Source organism: Mercurialis annua, linkage group LG6 (assembly GCF_937616625.2).
Source record: "Mercurialis annua linkage group LG6, ddMerAnnu1.2, whole genome shotgun sequence".
In the NCBI taxonomy this organism is placed as follows: Eukaryota; Viridiplantae; Streptophyta; class Magnoliopsida; order Malpighiales; family Euphorbiaceae; genus Mercurialis; species Mercurialis annua.
In genome coordinates this window covers 17,627,351-17,651,365 of record NC_065575.1, presented here as the reverse complement: position 1 = coordinate 17,651,365, position 24,015 = coordinate 17,627,351, and positions in this window count along the sequence as shown.

Below are 24,015 nucleotides of genomic sequence, written 5' to 3'. Positions count from 1 at the left end.
ATTTGTTTCGTAACGTTTTACACGTTTTGATTTGTTTCGCAACATTTTAAACATTTGGATTGTTTCGTAACGTTTAAACGTTTGGTTTTGTTTCCTAACGTTTGTGAACATTTGTAAACGTTTGACTTAAATCGCTAAAAATATGAAACGTTTGGATTTGTTTCGTAACGTTTGTAAACGTTTGGCTTAAATCGCTAAAAAGGTGAATCATTTGGTTTTGTTTCGTAACGTTTGAAGGTGAAACGTTTGGATTTGTTTGTAAACGTTTGGATTTGTTTCATAACAATTTATTCGTTTGGATTTGTTTTGTAACGTTTGTCAACGTTTTGTAAACGTTTGGCTTAAATCGCTGAAAGGTGAAACATTGCGAAACAAAACCAAACGTTTACAAACGTTACGAAACAAATCAAAACGTTTCACGTTTTTTCGCGATTTAAGCCAAGGTTAAATGTTTGGATTTATTCTATAACGTTTTAAACGTTTGGATTGGTTTTCTAACGTTTGTAAACGTTTGGCTTAAATTGCAAAAGGTTTAAAACGTTTGGATTTGTTTCCAAACGTTTTAATTGTTTGGATTGGTTTCGTTTGACTTAAATCTAAAAAAGGTGAAACGTTTGGATTTGTTTCGTAACGTTTTAAAACGTTTGGCTTAAATGGCTATAAATGTGAAACATTTGGATTCATTTCGTAACGTTTGTAAACGTTTCGATTAAATTGCTAAAAAGGTTAAAATGTTTGGATTTGTTTCCTAACATTTTAAACGTTTGGATTTATTTCGTTTGGCTTAAATCGCTAAAATGGTGAACGTTTGGATTTGTTTCGTAATATTTGTAAACGTTTGGCTTAAATCACTAAAAACGGGAAACGTTTGGATTTTTTTCGTAATGTTTGTAAACGTTTGGCTTAAATCGCTAAAAAGGTGAAACGTTTGGATATGTTTCATAATGTTTTAAACGTTAGTTTGATTTTGTAACGTTTTAAACGTTTGTCTTAAATTTCTAAAAAGGTGAAACGATAAAAACGTGAAGTGTTTGGTTTTGTTTCGTAATGTTTGTAAACGTTTCGCTTCAATCGCTAAAAAGGTAAAACGTTTAGTTTTGATTCGTGACGTTTGTAAACGTTTGGCTTTAATCGATAAAAATGGGAAACGTTTGGATTTATTTCGTAACATTTTAAACGTTTGGATGGGTTTCGTAACGTTTAAATGTCTGGCTTAAATCGCTAAAAAGGTTAAACGTTTGGGTTTATTTCGTAACGTTTGTAAACGTTTGGCTTAAAGAGCTAAAAAAGTGAAACGTTTGGATTTGTTTCGTAATTTTTTAAACGTTTGGATTGGTTTTGTATCATTTTAAATTTTTGGCTTAAATTGCTAAAATGATGAAACGTTTGGATTTGATTCGTAACGTTTGTAAACATTTGGCTTAAATCACAAAAAATGTGAAACGTTTAAATTTGTTTCGTAATGTTTGGCTTAAATAGCAAAAAAATGTGAAACGTTTGAGTTTTTTCGTAACGTTTGTAAACATTTGGCTTAAATCGCTAAAAATATGAAACTTTTTGATTGGTTTCGTAACGTTTTTAAACTTTTGGCTTAAATCGCTAAAAAGGGGAAACGTTTGGTTTTGTTTCATAACGTTTCTAAACGTTTGGCTTAAGTTGCTACAAATGTGAATGTTTGAATTTGTTTGTTAACGTTTTAAACCTTTGGCTTAAATCGCTAAAAAGGTGAATCGTTTGGTTTTGTTTCGTAACGTTTGTAAACGTTTGGATCGGTTTTGTAACGTTTTAAACTTTTGGCTTAAATCACTAAAAGGTGAAAAGTCATGATTGGTTTCGTAACGTTTGTAAACGTTTTACTTAAATTGCAAAAAAGGTGAAACGTTTGGATTTGTTTCGAAACATTTTAAACGTTTGGATTTGTTTTGTAACGTTTTAAACGTTTTGCTTAAATTGCTAAAAAGGTGAAACCTTTGGATTTTTTTGTAACGTTTGGATTTATTGCGTATCGTTTGTAAACGTTTGACTTAAATTACTAAAAAGGTGAAACATTTGGATTTGTTTCGTAACGTTTTAAACGTTTAGATCGGTTTCGTAACTTTTTCAACGTTTGGATTGGTTTTGTAACGTTTTAAACATTTGGCTAAAATCGCTAAAAAGGTGAAACGTTTGGATTTATTTCGTAACGATTGTAAACGTTTGGCTTTAATCGCTAAGAAGGTGAAACATTGACAAACGTTTGGATTTGTTTCGTAACATTTTAAACGGTTGGCTTAAATCGCTAAAAAGGTGAAACGTTTGGTTTTTTTTCATAACGTTTGTAGACCTTTGGTTTAAACTGCTAAAAAGGAGAAACGTTTGCTTTTGTTTTATAACGTTTGTAAACGTTTGGCATAAATCGCTAAAAAGGTGAAAAGTTTGGATTTTTTTGAAACGTTTGTAAACGTTTGGCGTAAATCACTAAAAATGTGAAACGTTTGGATTTGTTTCATAACGTTTAAAAACGTTTTGCTTAAATTGCTAAAAGGTGATACGTTTAGATTTGTTTTGTAACGTTTGTAAACGTTAGGCTTAAATCGCTAAAAAGGTGAAACGTTTGGATTTATTTCATAACACTTTAAACATTTGGATTGATTTTGTACCATTTTAAACAAATCCTAACGTTTCACCTTTTTAGCAATTTATTTCATTCGTTTACAAACGTTACGAAACCAATCCAAATGTTTAAATTGTTACAAAACAAATCCGAACGTGTCACCTTTTTGGCGATTTTAGTCAAACATATACAAACATTATGAAACAAATCCAAACGTTTCACCTTTATAGCGATTTAAGCCAAACATTTAAAACGTTACAAAACCAATCCAAATGTTTAAAACGTTAAGAAACAAATCCAAACGTTTCATCTTTTTAGCGATTGAAGCCAAACGTTTACAAACAATTTACAAACGTTAAGAAACAAAACCAAATATTTCACCTTTTTAGCGATTTAAGCCAAACGTTTACAAAAGTTACAAAATAAATCCAAATGTATAAACTTTTTAGTAATATAAGCCAAACGTTTACAAACGTTACAAAACAAATCCAAACGTTTCACCTTTTTAACAATTTAAGCCAAACGTTTACAAATGTTACGAAACAAACCCAAACGTTTCACATTTTTAGCAATTTAAGCCAAATGTTTACAAATGTTACGAAAAAAATCCAAACGTTTCGCCTTTTTAGTGATTTAAGCCAAACGTTTAAAACTTTTACGAAACATTTCCAAACTTTTAACCGTTTTAGCGATTTAAGCCACGTTACAAAAGTTACAAAATAAAACCAAAAGGTTTACCTTTTAAGTGATTTAAGCCAAATAGATTGGTTTCGAAACGCTTTCAGCGATTAAAATGTTTGGATTTGTTTCGTAACGTTTTACACGTTTGGCTTAAATCGCTTAAAATGTGAAACGTTTGGATTTATTTCGTAACGTTTTAAACGTTTGGATTTGTTTCCTTACGTTTTAAATGTTTGGCTTAAATCGCTAAAATGTGAAACTTTTGTATTTGTTTCGTAACGTTTTAAACGTTTGAATTTGTTTCATAACTTTTGTAAACGTTTGGATGAGTTTCGTAACGTTTTAAAAGTTTGGCTTAATCGCTAAAAAGGTGAAATGTTTGGATTTGATTCGTAATGTTTTAAACGTTTGGTTTTGTTTCGTAACATTTTAAATGTTTGGCTTAAATCTCTACCAAGGTGAAATATTTGGTTTTGTTTCGTAACGTTTGTAAACTTTTGGCTTAAACCGCTTAAAAGGTGAAACGTTTGGATTTGTTTCGTAACTTTTTGTAAATGTTTGGCTTAAATCGCTAAAAATGGGAAACTTGTTGATTTGTTTCGTAACGTTTCAAATGTTTGCATTTGTTTCCTAACGTTTTAAACGTTTGGATTGGTTTCGTAACGTTTTTAAACGTATGGCTTAAATTGCTAAAGAGGTGAAACTTTTGGATTTGTTTTGTAACGTTTTGAATGTTTGGATTGGTTTCGTTAATGAAATAGATAAAAAGGGGAAACGTTTGGATTTGTTTCGTAATGTTTGTAAACGTTTGGCCTAAATCGTAAAAAAGGCGAAACATTTGGATTTGTTTCGTAACGTTTGTAACTGTTTGGCTTAAATTGCTAAAAAGGTGAAATTTTTGTATTTGTTTCGTAACTTTTGTAAACGTTTGGCTTAAATAGCTAAAAAGGGGAAACATTTGGATTTGAATCGTACCGTTTTTGGTTTCATAACGTTTGTAAACGTTTGGCATTAATTGTTAAAAAGGGGAAATGTTTGGATTTGTTTTGTAACATTTTATAAGTTTGGATTTCTTTCATAACGTTTTAAACGTTTGGATATGTTTCGTAACGTTTTAAACGTTTAGATTGGTTTCATAACGTTTTAAATGTTTGGATTAAATTACTAAAAAGGGGGAAACATTTAGATTTGTTTAGCAACGTTTGTAAACGTATCGCTTAAATCGCTAAAAAGGTGAAACGTTTTGATTTGTTTCGTTACTTTTGTAAACATAGCCTTAGATCAATTAATAGCTGAAACATTTTAATTTGCTTCTTAAGATTTTAATCATTTGGATTGGTTTCGTAATGTTTTAAACGTTTGGCTTCATTCGCTAAAAATGTGAAAGGTTTGGATTTGTTTCGTAACGTTTTCGCTTAAATCGCTAAAAAGAAGAAACTTTTGGATTTGTTTTGTAATGTTTGTGAAGGTTTGGCTTTAATCGCTAAAAATGTGAAACATTTGGATTTGTTTCGTAACGTTTGTATACGTTTGGCTTAAATCGCTAAAAAGGTGAAACGTTTGGATTTGTATCATAACGTTTGAAAACGTTTGCCTTAAATCAAAAAAAGGTGAAATGTTTGGATTTGTTTCGTAATGTTTTTTGTTGGGTAACCTTTGTAAACGTTGGCTTAAATCACTAAAAAGGGGAAATGTTTGGATTTGTTTCGTAACATTATAAATGTTTGGATTGGTATTGTAACGTTACGAAACCAATCCAAACGTTACGAAACAAAACCAAACGTTTTCCATTTTTAGTGATTTAAGCAAAACGTTTACAAATGCTACAAAACAAATCCAAACGTTTCCCCTTTTTATCAATTTAAGTCAAATATTTAAAGCGATACGAAACAAAACCAAACGTTTAAAACGTTAGGAAACAAATCCAAACTTTTCACCTTTATAGCGATTTAAGCCAAACGTTTACAAACACTACGAAACAAATCCAAATGTCTAACATTTTTTATAATTTAAGCCAAACATTTATGTCACAACCCAAATTATTGAGCCGCGACCGGCGCTAGGGAACGGGAGTGGTAGCTCCGGAACCCGTAGAAAGCCTAAAACCATTATAAATTTTTCGCGAATAAAACATATTATTATATATAATACGTTTCAGAAATCTTTCTTAAGTAATATAATTAAAATATCAAAATATCGCATTCCTTTCCTGAAAATGTTCGCAGCACAATTCTTAGAAACCAGGGTCTTACCGAGCGATATCTCATATCCAGCACCGCCCTGTTTCTAGTCATAATCATAACCAATTCCTCTTAAGGCAATTGGTACAAAATTCAAACGGATAAAACGGCATCTTTATAAACAACTTATTTATAAAATTATATTAGAGTTTACTTTTCAAATACCGTTTGAAATTAAATCATAAATCTTATACTGATACCTACTGACTACTGCAGCACAATTCTTAGAAACCAGGGTCTTACCGAGCGATATCTCATATCCAGCACCGCCCTGTTTCTAGTCATAATCATAACCAATTCTTCTTAAGGCAATTGGTACAAAATTCAAACGGATAAAACGTCATCTTTAAAAATAACTTATTTATAAAATTATATCAGAGTTTACTTTTCAAATACCGTTTGAAATTAAATCATAAATCTTATACTGACACCTACTGACTACTGCAGCTCTATAAAAACTCGCACTTTGTGTAAGCCAAAAGGCTGCCGACACAAAGGAGATGGTCTATCTGATCCGACTCCGGTCACCTGAAAGGAAACACTGTGAGGGGGTCAGTATTTTGGAAAATACCGAGTGAGCTTGCAAGTTACTAACAGTATTAATATAAAAATATAACATCGCATCTTAAGAAAACAATAATCTAAAACATATAAACAGGTATTTGATCCGTACGAAACTAATATCCTAGCATGCGACACATCTCTCGGATAATCATATATTATTCAACCCAATCGTAAATATCAATCGCGAGTCCAACTCGCTGGTGGCCCAGCCACTAGATACGGGGACTCCGGACTACACCGTAACCGAGTACTCACTCGTATCAAAAACCCAATCGTAAATATCAATTGCAGTTCAACTCGCTGGTGGCCCAGCCACGTAAATTTCATAATCATCATCAGCTCCCAGCTGTATCATGTCATTTATCCAATGCAAACATACTAGACTGACTCAATACTGGTGATCACACAGCCTATTGACACCCAATAGGTAGCTAGTTTCTTCGGATCACATACTAGTTCTTGTATATAAATCTTGATAAAACATATAACATCTCAATCAATCATATGTAATGCGATGCATATAAACAATATACATATATATATATGAAAATAACTTTTATACTAATAATACGCGAAAGTAAATTTGCCACTCACAGTGACCGCTATCCAAAACTGCACTATTATAATCCCGCAAGCGTAAGTTCCATACGTTGTCCAATCACATAACCACTTCAGCTAACTGGCTTGGTAGCTTGTCGGTACGTCAGTTACTTAATCGAGTTACCTACACGTTTAATCCATAAACGTGGGCTTAGTATTCAAACTCCTAAGTTATAAATTTAGGTTAACATAATCGTATTTCAAATACGATTCTTAACTTTAATAATCTCTTAATCACAATTCTCTTTTAAACGTCCTAGTTTACGTTTTGATATTCAATCGAATCACGATTGATTACATGACTTAAAATATTATGAAATCAAGTTTCTGCGTCGTATCAGGGCTCTGGAAGCCAAAATCAACGATTCCCGTTAACGAGGGACTGCACGTTTGTGCAGCAGGGTACTGCACGTTCGTGCAGCAGGGTACTGCACGTTCGTGCAGCAGGGTACTGCACGTTCGTGCAGCAGGGTACTGCACGTTCGTGCAGTACGCTGCACGAACATGTGCTGCACGTTCGTGCAGTATGCTACACGAACGTGTGCTGCACGTTCGTGCATCAAACGGCTGCTGACGTGCAGGCCCGGGGTTCACTCCCCGGGCCATTTCCAACATGCTAAAACCTTCCAAATCCAATCCGCAACGTTTAGCAATATCAAATATACGAGATTCAAGTTTAAAACGTCGAATTCGAATCGAAAATCGTTAGAACGATAAAACCGCTCGAAATCTAAAACCAAAACATCAAGCTTACCTTAATTTAATGCTCGTAATCGATAGAGAATTGAATTCTGAACGAATCGATATAAAGAACGCTCGATTTGGACGAGAAACGGCGAAACGGCGGCGAAACGTAATCGTTCGTCACATTTCTCCTTCGTCTCTCTGATACCTTCTGCTCCTTCTTCTTCTTTTCTTAATTCATTTGGTTTTCTTAATATATCATGGCTAATTAGCCACTTAGATCCTTCATTTCTTTAACTCAAACAAATTCTCTTTTAAACTTTCTAATTTAACCTAACGGTTAAATTATTCTTTTAACTCGATTATTTACGTATTATTTATATCTACATAAATAATACTAACACAATATTATCACTTTTCGTCAAAAATCTTTCAATTGCTATTTCCGAGACTTAATTGGCTAATTTACATTTTGGCCCTTGAACTTTTAAAAAGTTGCAATTTAGCCCAAAACACATCCGCGTCCAAATTTTAAAAGGTCTCTGATTGACCCAAAACTTTTACCGCATATTCTATAAAACATTTCGCGGACCTTGGCGAAATAATTTACCTTCGGAATTTATATGGCTAAATTACCCCTTTAGTCCCTGTACTTTGTCTTGCAACTTTCTTAGCATTCTTCCTTTCTAATTCCAATTCCAACTTTAGAACTGAAATATAACGTTAAATTCTTTGCTATAATCTCTTTCAAAACCGATCTAGTAATACTTATTTATCTTACTTTTATCGGAAGAGTTTCCGATATTGCCACTCTGGCGACTCGAAACTGGACACATGGCCCAATTGGATAATTAAACATTTTAGGGTATTACAATTTACAAACTTTTAAAAAGCCAAACTTTGACCTTTTTAGCGATTTAAACCAAACGTTTACAAACGTTACGAAACAAATCCAAACGTTTCACCTTTTTAAACATTTCCAATTTTTAGCAATTTAGTCAAACGTTTACAAAGGTTAAGAAACAAATCCAAACGTTTCCCATTTTAATCAATTTAAGCCAAACATTTAAAAAGTTACGAAACCAATCCAAACTTTTAAAACGTTACGAAACAAATTCAAAAGTTTCACCTTTTTAGCGATTTAAGCCAAACGTTTACAAACGTTACGAAACCAATAACATTACGAAAAAATCCAAACGTTTCACCTTTTTAGCGATTTAACCCAAACGTTTAAAATGTTACGAAACAATTCCAAACGTTAAAAACATTACGAAACAAAACGTTTACAAACTGTACAAAACCAATCTAAACGTTTAAAACGTTACGAAACAAATACAAACGTTTAACCTTTTTAGCGATTTTAGCCAAACGTTTACAAACGTTACGAAACAAATCCAAATGTTTACAAAAGTTACGAAATAAATCCAAACTTCACCTTTTTAGCGATTTAAGACAAACGTTTGTAAACGTTACGCAACCTATCCAAACATTTAAAACTTTACGAAAAAAATCCAAACGTTTCAACTTTTACCTTTTTAGCAATTTAAGCCAAACGTTTACAAACGTTGCGAAATCAATCCAGACGTTTACAAATAGTTGGATTTGTTTTGTTACGTTTGTAAAGGTTTGGCTTAAATTGCTAGAAAGTGGAAACGTTTGGATTTATTTCGTAACGTTTTAAAAGGTTAGATTTGTTTCCTAACGCTTTAAATGTTTGGATTTGCTTCATAACGTTTTAAATGTTTGGATTAATTTCGCAACATTTTAAATGTTTGGATTGGTTTCGTAACGTTTTTAATGTTTGGCTTATATCGCTAAAAAGGTGAAACGTTTGGAATTGTTTCGTAACATTTGTAAACGTTTGGATTAAATCGCTAAAAAGGTGAAACGTTTGGATTTGTTTTATAACGTTTAAAACATTTGGATTGGTTTCGTAACATTTGTAAACGTTTGGATTTGTTTCGTAACATTTTAAACGTTTTGATTGGTTTTGTAACGTTTGAAATGTTTGGCTTCAATTGCTAAAAAGGTGAAACGTTTGGATTGGTTTTGCAACGTTTGTAAACGTTTGGCTTATATTGCTAAAAAGGGGAAACGTTTGGATTTGTTTCGTAATGTTTGTAAATGTTTGTCTTAAACTGCTAAAAAGGTGAAACGTTTGGTTTTGTTTCGTAACGTTTGTAAACGTTTGGCTTAATTCGTTAAAAAGGATAAACGTTTGAATTCGTTTCATAACGTTTTAAACGTTTGGATTGGTTTTCCAACATTTGTAAACGTTTTGCTTAAATTTCTAAAAAGGTGAAACATTTGGTTTTGTTTCGTAACTTTTGTAAACGTATGGCTTAAATTGCTAAAAAGGTGAAACGTTTGGATTTGTTTCATAACGTTTTAAACGTTTAGCTTAAATCGCAAGAAAGGTGAAACGTTTGGATTTGTTTCGTAACGTTTGTAAACGGTTGGCTTAAATCTCTAAAAAGGTGAAACAGTTAGATTTGTTTCGTAACGTTTGTAAATGTTTGGCTTGAATCGCTTAAAATGTGAAACGTTTGGATTTGTTTCATAACGTTTGTAAAAATTTGCCTTAAATCGCTAAAAAGGGGAAACGTTTGGATTTTTTTCGTATCGTTTCAAACGTTTTGATTTGTTTCGTAACATTTGTAAACGTTTGGCTTAAATCGCTAAAAAGGTAAAATGTTTGGTTTTGTTTCGTAGTATTTGTAAACGTTTGGCTTCAATCGCTAAAAAGGGGAAACATTTGGATTTGTTTCGTAACTTTTGTAAACATTTGGCTTAAATCGCTAAAAATTTGAAACGATTGGTTTTCTTTCGTATTGTTTGTAAATGTTTGGCTTAAATCGCTAAAAATGTGAAAAGTTTCAAACGTTTGGTTGAAATCGCTAAAAAGGTGAAACGTTTGGATTAGTTTCATAACTTTTGTAAATGTTTCGTTTAAATAGCTAAAAAGGTGAAACTTTTGGATTTGTTTCGTAACGTTTGTAAACGTTTGGGTTAAATCGCTAAAAAGGTGAAACATTTGGATTTGTTTCGTAACATTTGTAAACGTTTTAAATGTTTGGCTTAAATCGCTAAAAAGGTGAAACGTTTGGTTTTGTTTCGTAACGTTTGTAAATGTTGGCTAAAATCGCTAAAAAGGTAAGACATTTGGATTTGTTTCGTAACAGTTTAAACGTTTGGATTTTTCGTAACGTTTGTAAACGTTTGGCTTAAATTGCTAAAAAGGTGAAATGTTTGGATTTTTTTCGTAACGTTTGTAAACGTTTGGCTTAAATTGCTAAAAAGATGAAACATTTGGAATTGTTTCGCAACGTTTTAAACGTTTGGATTGGTTTTGTAATGTTTTAAACTTGTCTTAAATCGCTAAAAAGGAGAAATATTTGGTTTTTATTCGTAACGTTTGTAAACGTTGGGCTTATATCACTAAAATGGTGAAACATTTGGTTTTGTTTCGTAACGTTTGTAAACGTTTGGCTTAAATTGCTAAAAAGATGAAATGTTTGTATTTGTTTCGTAATGTTTTAAACGTTTGGATTGGTTTCAAAACGTTTGAAATGTTTGTATCTTAAATCTCGAGAATGACGCAAGCGTTGCGACAAGAGCTATAGGATCAACTTCAATTTTCTTAAATAAACATAAGTTGTACTTAAACAAGTTTTTTGCACTTACCTAATATATATAGAAATATCATATCCGAATTTGTATGACAAATTTGGTAGTTGATTTTCTATTTACAAAGAATGTTTGTAGTGTTATAATACGTAGTTGGGTATAAGTATGTACAAAATGGTCTTTATTATTTGAATAAAGATGTTTAATACAAAAGATGTTTTGGAAACTAATACCATAAGTTATCAAATCTCTAAACAACTTTGGCACTTATGATTAGGAGATATTGCAAAAGATAGACTTAACAAATTAGATAGGATGGGAATCTTGAGCAATCAGGATTTTACATCGCTTCCGATTTGTGAGTCGTATCTCAAAGGCAACATCGCCTGATTATTCTTTGTGGGACAAAGTGGTAGAGCCAATGCTGTTTAAAAGATCATATATAGTGATGTATATGGTACGTTTATAGAAACGAACCAAGGTAGATACTTACACTTCATTTTCTAAATCGATGATTTATCACGATATAGTTAAGTTTGTCTTATGAAGAACAAACATGAAGATTTTGAAATGTTCAAATGACATCAACAATGAAGTAGAAAACCAAATTGGAAAAAGTATTAAGACTTTACAATGTGATCGAAAAGGGAAGAATATTTGAGTACAAAATTTGGTACGTTCCTAAAAGGAACCTGGTATTATTTTTCAACTTACTCCTTGGGAACACCATGGTTGAATGGTGCGTCTGTCAAGAAGGAGCTATCGTACATTGTGGGACATTATACGATCAATAATGAGCTAAATACTGACTTATCCATCTTGTTATGGGGTCATGCACTTCTTATTGCAAATAAAATTCTAAATTGAAATCCAACTAAATCTGCTCCATACATACCTTATGAGATATGGTATGGAATAAAGTCTTAAGGATGTTAAGATTTGAGGGTGTTCGGAACATATCAGGAAACTGATATTCGATAAATTTTGAATCAAAATCAATCATGGAAAGGTTATGTTGGATATCCTAAAGACAGTTTAGGATATTGTTTCTATATTCGAACCGAACAAACAATCGTTGTTTATCGGTGGTAGTCTTTCTTAATAAAGCGTTTATTCAAGAGGGACACTAAGAAAGGAATATAGAATTAGATGAGGAGTCATCTAGTTACCAACAAAATAATGAATGAAAATTGATTAAACCCACTAAAAGGCGGAGATAGTAAAAGATGTATCTACATTAAAAACTCGAAGATTAAGTAGAGTATCTCGTCCACTGGAGAGAGATGGTTTTCCCGCATGATAAACAAGAGTTGTTTAGTCATGAAGAAAAAGATCAAGTGTTGATCCCTTTACTTATGAGGAAACTATATGTGATATAGATCCTTCAAACTTGGCTTGAAGGAATAAAATCTGAAATGGATTCCATATAAAGAAACCAAATTTAGGAGCTAGTCGATCCATCCAAAGGTATTATACCAATAAGGTTTAAATGGATCTTCAAGTGTAAAATTGGTACTAACGGAAAGGTGGAGACCTTTAAAGCTAGGCTTGTTGCAAAAGAATTTTGCAAGAGGCAAGAAGTTGTATTGTGAATACACTTTATTGCCGGTAGCCATGCTTAAGTCCATCAATATTTTTCTTACCAAGGCTACACATTTAGATTTTGTGGTTGGACATATGAATGTAAGAACCACATTCCTTAATGGTTAAATTAAGGAGTATATCTATATGGAACAAGTCAAGGATTTTGAATCCGAAGAACGTTCCAAGGCGTGTAAGCTAAAATGATCCCCAGTGGATGGAAAGGAAGCTTCGAGTTTCTTCGTCTTGATAAATCCGGAAGGAGTTATGAATTTATTAAAAACGATGATAAATCTGATGTTTACAAGAATGTTAGTGGGAGCAGACTCACTTTCATGATCTTGCATGTAGATAACTTATTACTAATAAATAATAATATCGGAATGTTAACTTTTGTAAAACTTTGGTTTATCTAATACGTACTCGATCAAAGACCTCAGAGAGGTAGCCTAATTTCTCAGTATTAGACTCTATAGAGATAGATCTAAGAGAATAATTGGTTTCTCCTAAAGGCTCTTCTTAGAAAAGATATTGAAGTAGTTTAATATGGAAGTTCTAAGAGAGGATTGATACTAGTTAGGCATAAAATTCTTCTTTCAAAGGGAGTGTCTTCCGAAACTTCTGAAGAAAGAAACAATCTAGCAAAGATACCATAGACTTATCCAATTGGTAGTCTGAGGTATGTGTTTCCACTTACAAAGCTAGAAATTGTCTATGCGGTTAGTGGGACTAATCGGTTTTAATCCAATCCATGTTGAGAACATTGGATGGTTGTTAAAGATATCTTTAAGAACTTTTGTAGAACTAAAGATATGGAGAACGAGATTTTTAAGTAGACCGTTTAACAGATTCTGATTAATAATCAGATATGGATAATAGAGAGTCTATCTCCAGATTCATATTTATCTATAATGAAGGAGTAGTGAGCTAGAAGTGTTCTAAGCAAGAATCAACTCCATATTCCATTATAGAAGCCGAGTATATTATGACATGAGGTGTTGTAATAGAAGGTGTTTGGATAAATTAGTTCGTAACTGAACTAAGTACGGTTTTCTTCCATTAAAGTCGATAGTTCCTGTTTTCTGCGACCACAATGGTGCTACTACCCTAGCAAAAGAAACCGGGTCTCACAAATTATCCGAACATAACTAAAGGCATTATCATATTATCTAAAGAAAGTGTTGGAAAGAGAGAAATTGTTTCTCTAAAAGATAGCATCAGCCAATAACATGGTTGACCCATTGACAAAATCCATGACATAGAGTCATTAAGATTTACATCTTGAGAAGATGGGGCTTAGATATAGTTGTCAATGGAACTAGTGCAAGTGGGAGATTGTTAGTAGTATGTGCCTTAGGGCCATTTGATCATGTATATTTATAGAATTAATCCCAATGGCAAAGATATATATGTTCTATTTGAACTAAGTGTCTCATCAACTAAGTGTTCATTTATCACGTATTGTCCTTATCACATTGTGATAGAATATATTCTTAAGGTGTTAAGAATATGAGTGACAGATTCTCTTATACAAGTGATCTAAATAACCGTTCACGATCGATGGGATCCTACGAATAAGGGCATCGCATTATCCTGGAAAGATCGTCACCTCTGTTTATTCTCCTGATTAGTAAAGAGTTACTAATTATAGGAAGTAGTGAGTCTCATACTACTTGATGGGGATCAGAATAAACATGTGGACACTCAAGGTGTTGAGTGAGTCGAACAAGTGACGCTAGATGACTTATACATGGTAATTCATCAAAGTCAATTTCATGCCATCTAGTTCATAATTGTACATATGTCCTTTGACTTGCGGTGACACTATCTTGTATATAGGTGATTAGAGTTTGATACTCCTTAACCCTAGATCTTTCATGAGCTAGGGCCGCGGGATGTGTTAGCTCTAGTTAGTTGTATATGGAGATAAGGGTTTAACCTAGAAAGGATTCATCACTCTGGATGAACGGAGACACGATTCTATGCTATCTCGAATTGTTCTTGATGGATGATAAAACCTGCGCAGGTGTATATGACTTACTTAGAATGTTGTTTCTAGTGGAAGTCATATTTATAAATAATTAGAACAAAGAGATGAGGTCATATTATCAAGACAAATAGTGTTTGACTTAACCGTGACACTAGTCGAGATTGGAATCTTAGATGAAGGAAATTTTGAGTGTACGGTAATTATGAACATTGGTTCATTAAGAATGCATTGAAACATTCATCTCTATTTGGGGGTCGTGATATGTTGCTAGACGTCACTCTCGATCTACGAGAATTAATAATTAAATGGGATTTAATTATTTAATATAAGAAAGGCGTTTCTTATGACTCTCGTTGCCATATAGATGTGAACCTAGTTAGTCACACACAATAGAGTGTGCAACCGATTGAGTTTACGAAAGATCAATTTCATATGGATACTAGCATATCTCGGAAATTATTCTAAGATGAAAAACAAGTACAAATTAGGTACTAATTTGTAAGAGTTATAAATTAGTAGGAACCTAATTGTACTATGTCCAAGTTAATTAGGGACTAATTTATAAGAGTTATAAATAAGTAGGAACCTAATTATAAGCTAATGGAATGATGATGTCATGGTGATGATGTAATGAGATAAGCATATGTCATATATGTGATGTCATATGATGACATCACCTATATGATGTCACATATGTGATGTCACCACATGAAAGGTGTCATGTGGTGGCAACCCCTTTCCTTGGTGTGTGACACCTAGCATGCAAGGTGTTGCATTCTTAAGACATGCTCTAGCCTATAAATAGAGCATGTCCTTGCTCATTTCAACACACCACACAACACACATCTCACTACAAAGTTGTAGAGAGAGAAAGCACTTGAAGGAGTTCAAGTAGTCATCAATCACGGGAAAAACTTGGCGACGTTTTTTCATACATCCGAGTAAGGTCGTAATCGCGGCGAGCGTTTGAGCTTAGGGCTGCTCGGCAAGAGGAACTCTTGCAGGATTACTTCAAGGCAAGGATTCAATCGGACGCATACTCGTGTGGACGAGCTTGAGGTCGCCGTACTTTCGGGACTACAAGAATCGTTGGAGAATAGACATAAGTATTCTTCTTACGATTCTTAGATCCATGCTTTAATTACTAAATGATATGACGATCCATTTGTTGTTGATATGATCAACTTCAGGATTCGAATTGTTGGAATTTCGATATTGAATTGAAATATACGATCCGGACCCGCGCGTCCCGTTGCGCCAACATTTGTTTCATAACGTTCGTAAACGTTTTAAATGTTTGGCTTCAATCGCTAATTTGGTTTTGTTTCGTAACAGTTGTAAACGTTTGGCTTAAATCACTAAAAAGGTGAAACGTTTGTATTTGTTTCGTAATGTTTTAAATGTTTTGATTTGTTTCGTAACGTCTGTAAACGTTTGGCTTAAATCGCTAAAATTGTGAAACGATTGGTTTTCTTTCGTAACGTTTGTAAACGTTTGGCTTAAATTGCTAAAAAAGTGAAATGTCTTGATTGGTTTCGTAACGTTTTAAACGTTTGGCATAAATCGCTAACAAGGTGAAACGTTTGGATTAGTTTCGTAACGTTTGTAAACGTTTGGCTTAAATCGCTTAAAAGATGAAACGTTTGTATTTGTTTCGTAACATTCGTAAACGTTTTAAACGTTTGGCTTAAATCGCTAAAAAGGGTAAACGTTTGGTTTTGTTTCGTAACGGTTGTAAATGTTTGGCTTAAATTGCTAAAAAGGTGAAACGTTTGTATTTGTTACATAACGTTTTAAACGTTTGGATTTATTTCGTAACGTTTGTAAACGTTTGGCTTAAATTGCTAAAAAGGTGAAATTTTTTCGGATTTTTTTCCTAACGTTTGTAAACGTTTGGCTTAAATTGCTAAAAAGGTGAAACATTTGGATTTGTTTCGTATCGTTTTTAACGTTTGGATTTGTTTTGTAACGTTTTAAACTTTTTCCTTCAATCGCTAAAAAGGGGAAACATTTGGATTTGTTTTGTTCCGCTTGTAAACGTTTGGCTTAAATCGCTAAAAAGGGAAACGTTAGGATTTGTTTCGTAACGTTTGTAAACGTTTGGCTTAAATCACTAAAAAGGTGAAACATTTGGATTTGTTTCATAACCTTTTAAACGTGTGGATTTTTTTCATAACATTTGTAAACGTTTGGCTTATGTCGCTAAAAAGGTGAAACGTTTGGTTTTGTTTCTTAACGTTTGTAAACGTTTGGCTTCAATCGCTAAAAAGGGAAAACGTTTGGATTTGTTTTATAACGTTTGCAAACGTTCGGCTTAAATCGCAAAAAATGTGAAACGATTGGTTTTGTTTCGTAATGTTTGTAAACGTTTAGCTTAAATCTCTAAAAATGTTAAACGTTTGGATTGGTTTTGTAACGTTTTAAACGTTTTCCTGAAATCGCTAAAAAGGTGGAACGTTTGGATTTGTTTCATAACGTTTGAAAACATTTGGCTTAAATTGCTTAAAAGGTGAAACGTTGGGATTTGTTTCATAACGTTTGTAAAGGTTTGGCTTAAATCTCTATAAAGGTGAAAGGTTTGGATTTTTTTCGTAATGTTTGTAAACACTATTATATGTTTGGATTGGTTTCATAACGTTTTAAACGTTTGGCGTAAATCGCTAAAAAGGTGAAACATTTGGTTTTTTTTCGTAAAGTTTGTAAACGTTTGGCTTAAATCGCCAAAAATGCAAAACGTTTGGATTTGTTCCGTAACGTTTGAAACATTTGGATTTGTTTCGTAACGTTTGTAAACGTTTGACGTAAATAGCTAAAAAGGTGAAACGTTAGGATTTGTTTCGTAATGTTTGTAAACGTTTGGTTCAAATCGCTAAAAAGGTGAAACGTTTGGATTTGCTTCGTAACATTTATAAACGTTTGGATTTGTTTTGTAACGTTTTAAACGTTTGGCTTAAATCGCTCAAAAGGTCAAACTTTTGGTTTTGTTTCGTAACGTTTGTAAAACTTTGGCTTCAATCGCCAAAAAGGTGAAACGTTTCTATTTGTTTCGTAATGTTTATAAACGTTTGGCTTAAATCAGTCAAAAGTAAAATGGTTTGATTTGTTTCATAACGTTTGATAACGTTTGGCTTAAATCGCTAAAAAGGTGAAACGTTTGGATTTTTTTCGTATCGTTTTAAATGTTTGGATTTGTTTCTTATTATTTGTAAACGTTTGGCTTAAATTGCTAAAAGGTAAAACGTTTGGTTTTGTTTCATAATGTTTGTATACGTTTGGCTTCAATCGCTAAAAAGGTGAAACGATTGGTTTTTTCGTAACATTTGTAAACGTTTGGCTTAAATCGCTAAAAATGTGAAACGTTTTGATTGGTTTCGTAACGTTTTGAATGTTTGGCTTAAATCGCTAAAAAGGTGAAACCTTTGGATTATTTTCGTAATGTTTGTAAACGTTTGGATTTTTTCGTATCGTTATAAACCTTTGGATTTGTTTCTTATTATTTGGAAGCGTTGGCTTAAATTGCTAAAAAGGTAAAACGTTCGGTTTTGTTTCGTAATGTTTGTATACGTTTGGCTTCAATCGCTAAAAAGGTGAAACGATTGGTTTTTTTCGTAACATTTGTAAACGTTTGGCTTAAATCACTAAAAATGTGAAACGTTTTTATTGGTTTCGTAACGTTTTGAATGTTTGGCTTAAGTCACTAAAAAGGTGAAACCTTTGGATTAGTTTCGTAATGTTTGTAAACGTTTGGCTCAAATACCTAAAAAGGTGAAACATTATAATTTGTTTCGTAGTTTGTAAACGTTTGCTTAAATCGCTAAAAAGGTGAAATGTTTGGATTTGTTTCGTAACGTTCATAAATGTTTTAAACATTTAGCTTAAATCGCTAAAAATTTAAAACGTTTAGTTTTATTTCGTAATGTTTGTAAACGTTTGGCTTAAATCGCTAAAAGGGTGAAACGTTTGGATTTCTTTTGTAACGTTTTAAACGTTTGGATTTCTTTCAAAACGTTTGTAAACGTTTGCCTTAAATTGCTGAAAAGGTGAAATGTTTGGATTTTTTCGTAACATTTGTAAACGTTTGGCTTAAATTGCTAATAAGGTGAAACGTCTGGATTTGTTTCGTAACGTTTTAAACATTTGGATTGGTTTTGTAGCATTTTAAACATTTGGCTTAAATCGCTAAAAAGGTGAAACGCTTAGAATTTTTTGTTCGGTTTGTAAATGTTTGGCATAAATCGCTAAAAAGATGAAACGTTAGGATTTTTTTCATAACGTTTTAAACGTTTGGATTGTATTCGTAGAGTTTTATACGTTTGGCTTAAATCGCTAAAAAGGTGAAATATTTGTTTTTGTTTCGTAACGTTTGTAGATGTTTGGCTTAATTTGCTAAAAACGGGAAACGTTTGGTTTTGTTTCGTAATGTTTCTAAATGGTTCGCTTTAATTGCTAAAAAGTTAAAATGTTTGAATTTGTTTCGTAATGTTTTAAACGTTTGAATTAGGTTTCGATACGTTTTAAACGTTTGGCTTAAATCGCTAAAAAGGTGAAACATTTGGATTTGTTTCGTAACGTTTGTAAACGTTTGGCTTCAATCGCAGAAAATGTGAAACATTTGGATTTGTTTCGTAATGTTTTAAAGGTTTTGATTGGTTTTGTAACATTTTAAACTTTTAGCTTAAATCGCTAAAAAGGTGTAACGTTTGGATTTGTTTCATAACGTTTTTAAACGTTTGGCTTCAATCGCTAAAATGGTGAAACGTTTGGATTTGTTTCGTAACGTTTGTAAACGTTTGGCATAAATCGCTAAAAAGGTGAAATGTTTAAATTTGTTTTATAACGTTTTAAAAGATTGGCTTAAATCGCTAAAATGGCGAAACGTTTGTATTCGTTTCGTAACGTTTGTAAACGTTTGGCTTAAATTGCTAAAAAGGTAAAATATTTGGTTTTGTTTCGTAACATTTGTAAACGTTAGGCTTAAATCGCTAAAAAGGTGAAACGTTTGGATTTGTTTTGTAACGTTGGCTTAAAATTCTAAAAAGGTGACACGTTTGGATTTATTTATTAACGTTTTGCTTAAATTACTAAAAAGGTGAAACGCTTGAATTTGTTTCGGAACCTTTGTAAACGTTAGGCTTAAATCTCTAAAAAGGTGAAATGCTTAGATTTATTTCACAATGTTTGTAAACGTTTGGCTTAAATTGCTAAAAAAGGTTAAACGGTTGGTTTTGTTTCGTAACGTTTCTAAGCGTATGGCTTCAATCGCTAAAAAGGTGAAATGTTTTGATTTGTTTCGTAACATTATAACCGTTTGGCTTAAATCGCTAAAATAGGGAAACGATTGGATTTGTTTCGTAACGTTTGTAAACATTTGGCTTAAATTGCTAAAAAGATGAAGCGTTTGGTTTTGCTTCATAATTTTTGTAAACAATTGGCTTAAATCGCTAAAAGGTTAAACGTTTGGTTTTGTTTCGTAACGTTTGTAAACGTTTGGCTTCAATCGCTAAAAGGTTAAACGTTTGGTTTTGTTTCGTAACGTTTGTAAACATTTGACTTAAATCGCTGAAATGTGAAACATTTAGATTTATTTCGTAACGTTTGTAAACGTTTGGCTTAAATCGCTAAAAAGGTGAAACATTTGGATTGGTTTCCTAACGTTTTAAACGTTTTGCTTAAATCGCTAAAAAGGTGAAACGTTTGGATTTGTTTCGTAACGTTTGTAAACATTTAGCTTAAATCGCTAAAAAGGTGAAACGTTTGGATTTGTTTCATAATGTTTTAATCATTTGGATTATTTTCCTAACGTTTGTAAACGTTTGGCTTAAATAGCTAAAATGGTGAAACATTTGGTTTTTTTTTATAACGTTTGTAAACGTTTGGCTTCAAATACTAAAATGGGGAAACGTTTGGATTTGTTTCATAACGTTTGTAAACGTTTTGCTTAAATCTCTAAAAATGTGATACGATTGGTTTTGTTTCGTAACGTTTGTAAACATTTAGCTTATATCTCTAATGTGAAACTTTCAGATTGGTTTTGTAACGTTTTAACGTTTGGCTTAAATCGCTAAAAAGGTGAAATGTTTGGACTTGTTTCGTAACGTTTGTAAACATTTGGCTTAAATAGCTAAAAAGGTGAATCGTTAGGATTTATTTCGTAACGTTTGTAAACGTTTGGCATAAATCGCTAAAAAGGTAAAACGTTTGGATATATTTCATAACGTTTGTAAACATTTTAAATGTTTGGATTTGTTTCGAAACGTTTTAAACGTTTTGCATAAATCGCTAAAAAGGTAAAACATTTGGATTTGTTTTGTAACGTTTTAAACGCTTGGATTCATTTCGTAACATTTTAAACATTTGGCATAAATCGCTAAAAAGGTCAATCATTTGGTTTTCTTTCGTAACGTTTGTAAACATTTGGCTTAATTCGCTAAAAAGGGGAAACGTTTGGATTTGTTTCGTAACGTTTTAAATGTTTGAGTTTGTTTCATAACGTTTGTAAACGTTTGGCTTAAATTTATAAAAAGGGGAAACATTTGGATTTGTTTCTTAACGTTTGTAAACGTTTTGCTTAAATTGCTAAAAAGGTGAAACATTTGGTTTTGTTTTGTAATGTTTGTAAACGTTTGGCTTAAATTGCTAAAAAGGTGAAAGATTTGGATTTGTTTTATAATGTTTTAAACGTTTGGATTAGTTTCGTAATGTTTTAAACGCTTGGCTTAAATCTCTAAAAAGGTGAAATGTTTGGATTTGTCTCATTACGTTAGTAAATGTTTTGCCTAAATCGTTAAAAATGTGAAACGTTTGGATTTGTTTTGTAACGTTTTAAACGCTTGTATTAGTTTTGTAACATTTAAAACTTTTTGCTTATATCACTAAAAAGGTGAAACGTTTAGATCTGCTTCGTAACGTTTGTAAATGTTTGGATTAAATCGCTAAAAAGATGAAATGTTTGGATTCGTTTCGTAACGTTTGTAAACGTTTGGTTTAAATTGCTAAAAAGGTGAAACGTTTGGATTTATTTCGTAACATTTTTGATTTCGTAATGTTTGTAAACGATTGGCTTAAATCGCTAAAAAGGGGACATGTTTGGATTTTTTTTGGTAACATTTTAAACGTTTGGATTTATTTCGTAACGTTTGTAAAAATTTGGCTTAAATTGCTAAAAAGGAGAAACGTTTGGTTTTATTTCGTAACATTTGTAAATATGGCTTCAATCGCTAAAAAAAGTGAAACGTTTGGATTTGTTTTGTAACGTTTGTAATTGTTTGGCTTAAATCGCTAAAAATATGAAAGGTTTGTATTTGTTTTGTAACGTTTGTCTTAAATTGCTAAAAAAGTTAAACGTTTGGATTTGTTTCGTAACTTTTGTCTTAAATTGCTAAAAAAGTTAAACGTTTGGATTTGTTTTGTAACTTTTGTAAACGTTTGGCTTAAATTGCTAAAAAGGGGAAACGTTTGGATTTGTAACTTAATGTTTGTAAACGTTTGGCTTGAATTGCTTAAACGGCGAAACGTTTGGTTTTATTTCGTAACATTTGTAAATATGGCTTCAATCGCTAAAAAAAGTGAAACGTTTGGATTTGTTTTGTAACGTTTGTAATTGTTTGGCTTAAATCGCTAAAAATATGAAACGTTTGTATTTGTTTTGTAACGTTTGTCTTAAATTGCTAAAAAAGTTAAACGTTTGGATTTGTTTCGTAACTTTTGTCTTAAATTGCTAAAAAAGTTAAACGTTTGGATTTGTTTTGTAACTTTTGTAAACGTTTGGCTTAAATTGCTAAAAAGGGGAAACGTTTGGATTTGTAACTTAATGTTTGTAAACGTTTGGCTTGAATTGCTTAAACGGCGAAACGTTTGGTTTTATTTCGTAACGTTTGTAAATGTTTGGCTTAAATTGCTATAAAAGGGAAATATTTTGGATTTGTTTCGTAATGTTTTTAACGTTTCGATTGGTTTCGTAACGTTTTAAACGTTTGGTTTAAATCGCTAAAAAGGTGAAACGTTTGGATTTGTTTCGTAGCATTTGTAAACGTTTGGCCTAAATCTCTAAAAATGGGAAACGTTTGGATTTGTTTCGTAACGTTTTAAACGTTTGGATTGGTTACGTAACGTTTTAAAAGTTTGGCTTAAATCGCTAAAAAGTTGAAACGTTTGGATTTGTTTCGTAATGTCTATAAACGTTGGACTTAAATCCCTAAAAATGTGAAACATTTAGATGTGTTTCGTAACATTTGTAAACATTTGGATTGGTTTCCTTACGTTTTAAATGTTTGGCTTAAATCGCTAAAAAGGGGAAACGTTGGAATTTGTTTCATAAAGTTTGTAAATATTTGGCTTAAATCGCTAAAAATATGAAACGTTTGGATTTGTTTCGTAACGTTTGTAAATGTTTGGCTTAAATCGCTTATAAGGTGAAACCTTTGGATTCGTTTCCAAATGTTTTAAACGTTTGGCTTAAATCGCTAAAAAGAGGAAACGTTTGAATTTCATTAGTAACGTTTGTAAACGTTTGGCTTAAATCGCTAAAAAGATGAAACGTTTGGATTTGTTTCGTAACGTTTTTGGTTTCGTAACATTGGTAAACCTTTGGCTTAAATCACTAAAAAGGCAAAACGTTTGGATTTTTTGTGTAACGTTTTAAACGTTTCGCTTAAATCGCTAAAAAGGTGAAACGTTCGGATTTGTTTCGTAACGTTTGTAAACGTCTGGCTTAAAACGCTAGAAATGTGAAATATTTAAATTTATTTCATAACGTTTCTAAACGTTTGGCTTAAATTGCTAAATAGGTGAAACGTTTGGTTTTATTTCGTAACGGTTGTAAACGTGGCTTCAATCGCTAAAAAGATTAAACATTCGGATTTGTTTCGTAACGTTTGTAAACGTTTGGCTTAAATCATTAAAAATGTGAAACATTTGGATTTTTTTCGTAACGTTTGTAAACCTTTGCTTAAATTGCTAAAAAGGTTAAACGTTTGGATTTGTTTCGTAACGTTTCTAAATGTTTTGCTTAATTGCTAATAAGGTGAAGCATTTTGATTTGTTTCTTAACGTTTGAAAACGTTTGGCTTAAATCGTTAAAATGGTGAAACGTTTGGTTTTGTTTCATAACGTTTGTAAATGTTTGGCTTATATTGCTAAAAAGGTGAAACGTTTGGATTTGTTTCGTAATATTTTTAATGTTTTGATTGGATTCGTAATGTTTAAAAGTTTGGCTTAAATCTCTAAAAAGGTGAATCGTTTGAATTTGTTTCGTAACGTTTGTAAACGTTTGGCTTAAATCGCTAAAAAGGTGAAACATTTGGATTTCTTTCGTAACTTTTGTAAACGTTTGGCTTAAATTGCTAAAAACGTGAAACGTTTGTTTTGTTTCGTAACGTTTGTAAACGTTTTGTGTCAATCGCTCAAAAGGAGAAACATTTTGATTTGTTTCGTTACGTTTGTAAACGTTTGGCTTA